The 6,889-nt window shown below is 40.8% G+C and overlaps 1 long non-coding RNA gene across 1 annotated transcript; it reads right to left on the bottom strand.

Annotated features, from left to right (window-relative positions):
- Window positions 1-5,832: 5,832 nt before the first annotated feature.
- On the bottom strand, window positions 5,833-6,594 carry LOC106959809 (uncharacterized). The gene is made up of 2 exons (XR_001427440.1): window positions 6,165-6,594; window positions 5,833-6,086 (listed from the first exon to the last, which is right to left on the bottom strand). It is a non-coding gene; the product is annotated as an uncharacterized LOC106959809 (long non-coding RNA).
- Between the last annotated feature and the right edge of the window lie 295 nt (window positions 6,595-6,889).

The raw sequence follows: 6,889 nt of genomic DNA, 5'->3' as shown, positions 1-6,889 counted from the left end.
GAAGCAAAAGAGCCACTCCATACTGGCCATAATGTCAGCAGGCACATGTAATGAGGGCCGCTTGGCCACTGTCTCATCTTTCCTAAGCGCCGCAGTCATATCTGTTTCGCTTTCATCTGTTTAGCAGGTGCATTTAATCCATGCTTGCTTCTATTTGGGTCAAGATGATTAGGATTAACAACATGCAAAGAAGCCACTGTGGTTGTGTGCAAGTGTGTGAGTTCATTACATATTGGTTTGTAACTGAAGTAAAAATATCAGTAGCTTGGTCTTTATAAAAACAAAGATCTCTGCCATGTTGTTCATATATACCTCAGAGCGTTGTTTTAAACATGCCTAAACCCTAGAGGGCTGTGTAGCACACAGCTAAAACCCGTCAGCCAATCAGATTGCTTCTAAACAACCATGACTTCTAGTTAAAAATGAGGCATGGCACCAGGAGGTTAATTTGTGTAATGATTAAACTCAAGATGATATCGACTGGGAATTGAGAATATATCCACAAAACCAATGTGTGGATATGTTGGCGCATTATTTGTTGCAGATCATGCTATGCGGAACCCCATATCTCTGCTCCATGTGCACTCTCAAACACAAATACAGAGTTTTCTCAAATCTACACTTTGGTCAGAGTTTTTATAAATAGTTCTTAAATGATATGAGTTTTCATGTGTATGGAAGGCCAAAATAAAAACATGTATCAGTTTTCTCAGATATCTAGCTATGTGTGGACTATGCCAGAGAACCAGACGGAACCAAAGAAGCAAAGCCTTTGAGCAACCTGTTCACCCCATTGCCTGTGGTGGCGCTAACGAATGAAAAACCTCTGAACAAGACACTGAGCGCAACTTCCTTTTTTATGAAATGGGAAAAAATGGAGTGTCATATTTTCTGTTTCTGTTGTAGGATTTTGTTCATCTTTGGTAAAACAACACAAGCTATTTAAATGGCTAGCGCTAGTTTCACGTGGTTGCTTTGGATGCATTTACCCAGAATGCCCTGCGCTATAGTTCGCTTCCTGCTCTTGGAGAGGTCTCTAGTCCGCCTGACATTCATAAAAACCATTCAAACCACTCTGGAGTTCACTTCAACCAAACCAAGGCTGAGGTTTGTAGGCGGACACAGACGTGGAGTTCACTTTTTTAGTCCAAATCAAAGTTCAATTGCACATTTGCGTTTCCCCAAACAAACCGGACCTTCTAGGCCAGGGGTGGGCAACTCCAGGCCTCGATGGGCGGGCTCCCGCCACTTTTAGATGTGTCTCAACTTCAACACACCTGAGTCAAATAATGAAGTTGTAAGCAGGACTCTGAAGAACTTGACTGCACTTAGGAGGTGATTCAGCTGTTGGTTTCAAGTGTGTTGGACCAGAGAGACATCTAAGAGTTGCAGGACACCGACCCTCCAGGACCAGGATTGCCCACCCCTGTTCTAGGCAAATGAACCAGAGATTAGTAATAGAGCTGCTGTGGGTTCACCCTTTGATTCAGTGTCATCATTTATTCCTTCTTGTTGCATAACTGCCATCAGGTATTGTAAAATCAGACAAATTAGTAATAAAAGTTCAGTTTTCCTACTAGGCACCATTTCATCTGGGTATAGACAGACGGACAGATGGATGGATGGATGGACGGATGGGTGCGTGTTGCTAAGTGAGGCCATTTTTGTCTCTATGCGGTAGTTCTCTCCTTTCTCTCCCATTGATGTCAGACTAATTTATAAGGCTGTAGCAGTACATCAGATGAGACGCGCACCGCTGCCTGGCAAGGCCTCACTCCCATCTTCTCGGATGGTGCTGTAAGGATGTGTGTTGCAACCCCCTGCCGAGGACAACACTCAATAATGCATAGCTCCAGGACGGAGCAGTGCAGACCTCAGCCCGCGCCGCTCTGTGGGCGCACTCTCCATTTTAGAGGTGAAAAAACAAAAGTGCAAGACTTGCGTCACATGTCTTCCTTCCCATGTAGTTCTGCAGACATCTATAATGCAGAGACTCTAATTACAAAACAGCAAGACATCTATAAAACATGGGCCTTAATTACAAAGAAGAAACAAAAGTAGTAGTTGGGGAAACACATGGGTCATGAAATTACACCGAGGTGCTTGTAAAGCAAAGCAAAAAGCGTTTCGAGCCTTTTGTCATTAAATGAAGCAATGCATTATGAAGTGGGATTTGCATTTCACTGTATTTTTAGATCAGAAATGAGTTGCTATTTTATACTAATTTTTATAGACAGTCCCTCCCCTCCAGGAGCCACTAAAGGAATACTTGTATTTTGATTAAGTTGAAAGGTCAGACAACCATTTTAGTTAGGATGCCTGCATACCTCCTGAACCTTCAATGGACATTTTAATCTTTCCTTTTAAACTCATTTGTAAGTTTTTAATCCCTTAGCACATCACAAGAGTAATGCCAACTGGCCGGACAAAATTCCCATTCTTCTTCCCCACAGACCAGACTGATTATCCTATCCTGAGTCTGTGTTAGGATTTGTTTTTAGTTAAATGAGGAAAAAAATTAAGACATATTCCAGACATCTGATCAAAAATGGAAAGACAAATAAAATCTTGAGACATTTTTTAAAAGAAGGTAAACTGCTGTTGAATAGTATTTAAACTATTAATTTAAATATAAAAAATGAAGCACTATAATTAAGCATTATATTATGTAAACCTCATGAATGTTAAATGAAAGTAAATGTTTGCCAAAATGGCAATCCCTCAAAGTACTGTAACTAGGCATTGCTAGGTGTCACTGGTGGCTTTAGCATCTCCTGAAGTTTTTCTCCCATGCTCTTTGTTTAGGGCTTCTGTGCTTCTGCTAACTTTGAAATCGTTTAGCGCACTTAGCTTGACATAAATGCTAACTTACTTGCCTTTTTAGTAACATTTTTGTTAAATAAAGTTGGACAATTGTGTTAAAGGGCTGCAGGTGTCGTCCCCCTCTCTTAGAAGTGTAAAGGGATGCGGGCAGGGGTGAAAGTAGGCGGGTATACCTACTTTACGTATATCGTATACGTATACGGGTATACGTATACCAGTATACGGCCGGGTACTGCGTACCTCTTAAAGATTTAGCGGGGTACGCAGTACCTGCAAGAGAGGGGAGCGGCTGTCTGCTGTAAAGAATCATTGGGTTCACTGTGCAGCCGTGACTGATTAGTTTTTCCAAGAACAATCTAAAACACAACTTAATCAGTTAATAAATAGCTTTTTTCCCCCCATTTCATATTGTTTCTGAACTGTTCGTGCTTTGCTAGAGAGCAGAGGTGCAACATGTCGATCGCGGAAGGTTTTGAGTCGATCTGGGCATTAGGTGACAAACTGAAGGAGGCTGAGACCAGCACGTCCTCCTCTGATTGGCTTATCAAAATGTTCATAACTTTATTAAATAACAGCATAAAAAATCAACAAAACGTGTTCAAATTAATGACCCAACAACAATAATAATCTCAGTGATTATTGTTTCAACAAGATGTTGCGCAAAATTCTGTGCGTTTCGTTCCATTACCAAAATAACGAGCAGAGCAGGAGTTTAAAATTAACTGATCAACCACCGCTGTGTTCATGAAAACGCTTATTAATAATCGCCAAATAAATATCAAGCCTGAAAAAGATAATATCGTAACGGACTGCATGTTATGTTTTTTAAAGTAACTGCGGTTGCCACGGCAATGGGTGTGTTTAAATGACAAAGAGAGACTGAAAATAAAAAGGTGGGAGTGTTTTGAGTTGATTGGGTTCGGGTTATATGTTTAAGTATTTAACAAACAAATGGCTTTGAATTATGTGACATTAAATTCATTGTCTGATATTAAATAAAAATAGTTTGGTGCTCTCTGGCATCTTGCTTTGAGCTCAGAGTCTGAGACATTTTTCCTTTATCAAAATTTTTTGGCTCTTATTTAGTGGAAATATTGATGTTGATGAGACTTTCTCCAAAATGATGACCTATTTCAACCTTTATAACTCCACTGTTGAAAATGAGAAGCTAACATTCACAAATGACATTGAAATAAAATCCAGTCCAACATCTGGTTTGAGGGTCTGGAACCTGTTGGAGGAAAAATATCCCAACTTCAGAAGATGTGCTTTTAACTTAACAGAGCTCTGTTGTTCCTCCTATCAGTATGAGAGTCAGGGTGAGGAGGCGCCATGATGAAATGGAAGCTGCAGGATCTTCAGAACAAACAGGTCATGATGCTGGGCTACTGATTATCCCTCTATCTGGACACAGGATCAATATAACCAGTTTAAAAACTAAAATGAATAGTTACATGCCAGACATGGAAAACTGGGATGCACTCCATGCCATGATGTTCAGGATTTAGGTCTCACGGCATCTCAAGGTGTCAACATTGCAGCCAGTGGGCTGAGGGAAATGTGGCTCCATTTTGCAAGAGCTACCCAGCTTTTATTGCTTTGCAAAAAATTCATCAGCACAGAAAATCCAAAGCACACATAGAATAGTGTGTGTGTGTGTGTATATATATATATATATATAAACATCTAATTGACAAAATGTCTTGCTGCTGAAATGTGCTATACAAACAAAATGTAAATAAAATTTGATTGAGTGATAAAGTTTTGGTTATTGACTGCTTAGTTAACTTGTTGGATATTTATATTAATGCTCTTATTTTGTGGTTGAAGACTGTTTATACAGAACTGTTTCCTCTTCCTGTTTTCTTTTATTCCTTTATTTCAGCCAAGAAACATATGAGAACAAAAACACAGACAGTAGAGAACACAAACATAAATACACTATCTATAAACATTATAGAACATGCTCAGGGGTTGTAGTCTTTCAAGAGCAGAAATAATTTGAATGAAATTTAGCATTTGCTTCCATTAAATACTGTGTTGGTGTAGTGCTTTAGTGATAGTGAAACTAATGTTGATTAGTGTTTGGAGTTGCAAAAAGTTCAGAACTGATGAAGACATAACGGCAGGAGAAATTCCTCTTTACTGTTCTGCAACTACTTTGTGTCAGTCTATCACATAAAATCCCAATAAAACACGTTCTAGTTGTAACTTATCAAAACATGGAAAAGTTTAAAGTGTCTGATTACCTTTGCAAGGAAAAGCGCAGCTTCATACTGAGGTTTGTGATTGGTAGCTGTTCAGTATTAATCCTTAACTCGTCCTTGTCTTGGACAGTCCCAAGGCCTTCACCCTTCAGCACTGACTGACCATGAGAGCTGAGCAGATGCATCTCATCTAATGCGGCCTTTGACTGACCCCAGTCACTGTGTCAGAATAACATTACACCTCTCCTTCCTGTTGGCACACCTGACTCGGGGCCAGATAGCAGGAAGCAGTCACCACTCTGCTGTCTACGTCTACTACATGACATGGAAGTAGACGTCTTTTTCCCTCTTATGACTGGAACCTTTTTGTAATTGAAACAAGTTAGTCTGATGCTTGGAATTACAAACCATGAACCATAACTATGAGTACAACACAGGTGTTCACTCAAGTATGGACAAGGTGTTCACAAACATACTGACTTGGGCTGTGCGTGTCACTAAATACATAAACATGTTTTGTTGCTATGGTTTCTCTTGTTCTCCGTTTTGTTTGGTCTTTTCCCTCTTTCTGCAAGTATAGAGGCAGATTCCCAATATTCTCTTACTGTTCCTTCTCCCTCTTAACTGTCATTCACCACATGAAAACTTACATATTTTCACAGCCATGTCCAAATATTTGTACATTTCAACATTCAGTGACTACAGAGAAACATGGCGGATGAGCAACAACTCCTTAGTGGAGGATCACACACAGGCTTCTTCATGATTCTGCCCATAAAGTCATCATTGCCCTTAGATTTGCCATGTTTCTAATAACTGTATTTATTAATTCCAGACACATTGTGTAGTGTTGCATGTTTGCCATAGGTGCCCAACACTGCTCTCTACAGTCCATCAAAGAATGGAGAACGAGACCGTCATGTCAGGTTTTAATCTTCTGACCCACATGCAAGAATACCCACAGTACAAGGGAAATCAGTAAAATGATATTATAAAGAAGGCAATAATCAAAAAGGCAATCAGGTCCGGGGTTGGATCAGCGCTTCTGGACTGTGACTAGAGGATGAGAGAATAATGGGGAGTTCATCAGCTGAGGGAAATGATGACTTGCAGGAAAAATAGAAACGGACTTACTCTTGGTGGAGATGATCAGGACCAGGGAGGGATATGATGGTTCCAGGGTGAATGTCTTGAAGCCGGGGGGTTGCTGCTGAACGTGGGGGGCGGCACTGGAGGGCGGACAAGATCAGACCAGGTTTTCTCTATGGCAGGAGCAAGGAAAACAGCCTACTTGGAGATCCGGGGAGATCTGGTCACAATAAGAAGGTAACGGGTTCTTGGCCATCCAGTGGGTAGAATCCACCGGTGTCTCAAGGAGAGTTTCTGGGAAGGAGGCACAAAAACAATATCACAAGGAATTCACGACGAGAGCAATCACTAAAGTAGAACAGGTGGCCTGAAGTACCAAACCTGGCAAACACTCTGGCACCGATGTGTAGGCTGCCTCCTCCTCTTATGCTCCTCTAGATGAGATAATGCGGTGCAGGTGATTCAGATCTGCCGGTCCATGCCCTCCAGGAATAACCTCCAGGCGCCCCCTAAAGGATGGAAGGAAAAACAGCAACACAACAAAAGAAAAAACACCCAGGAACCCAACAGAGACACTTAGAGTGTAAATGCTGGAAAAGTTGCGTTGGTCTGATTCCATAAGTCTGTTTTCAATGCAGATTGCACATTCATAAAAAAAGAGACATACTTAAGGACTGAGGATACCTCATATGTTTTTGTGTATTCTTTGACACATGCAAGACTTTGGAACAGTACAAACATAACAGACCATGGTGGGATTTCTACTAAAG

The sequence above is a fragment of the Poecilia latipinna genome, unplaced genomic scaffold (genome assembly GCF_001443285.1).
Source record: "Poecilia latipinna isolate Pla-1442-1.1 unplaced genomic scaffold, P_latipinna-1.0 Scaffold1120, whole genome shotgun sequence".
Classification (NCBI taxonomy): Eukaryota; Metazoa; Chordata; class Actinopteri; order Cyprinodontiformes; family Poeciliidae; genus Poecilia; species Poecilia latipinna.
The sequence above is the reverse complement of the archived record's forward strand: the minus strand, read 5'-3'. Positions and strand labels throughout refer to the sequence as shown.